We start from the raw sequence: 575 nt of genomic DNA on the forward strand, positions 1-575 counted from the left end.
TGAGGGGCGCTGGGGCAGGTCTGACGGGGTGGGGGGTCCCCCAATGAGGGGCGCTGGGAGTCTCTCTCTGGGCCCAGGCTGAGGCTACACCCCCTTTCCCCCAGGACTACATTTCCCGGCATGCCGGCGCGGCAGGAGGCGGAGACGCGGCGCGGCGAGGGGGCGCGGCAGGCGAGCCTGGGGCTGGGCTGGGGCAGAGCGGCTCCGGCGCTGAGGGGTGGACGAGGCTCGCTGCGTCCCAGCCGGGCCCGGAGCCCATGGAGCGGGGGAAGATGGCGGAGCTGGAGAGCCTGGAGTCGGCGGCGGAGCACGAGCGGATCCTGCGGGAGATCGAGAGCACGGACACGGCCTGCATCGGCCCCACGCTCAGGTACAGCCGGGCCCGGGGAAGGGCCCCCCCGCCACAGTCCTGAGCGGGGACCCCCTAGCCCCCCATCACTTCCCCCCTGAACGGGGAACCCCCCAGCCCCCCATCACTTCCCCCCTGAGCAGGGACCCCCTAGCCCCCCATCACTTCCCCCCTGAGCGGGGAACCCCCCAGCCCCCCATCACTTCCCCCCTGAGCAGGGACCCCC

Source organism: Terrapene carolina, unplaced genomic scaffold, assembly GCF_002925995.2.
Source record: "Terrapene carolina triunguis isolate 2854851 unplaced genomic scaffold, T_m_triunguis-2.0 Scaffold633, whole genome shotgun sequence".
NCBI lineage: Eukaryota > Metazoa > Chordata > Testudines > Emydidae > Terrapene > Terrapene triunguis.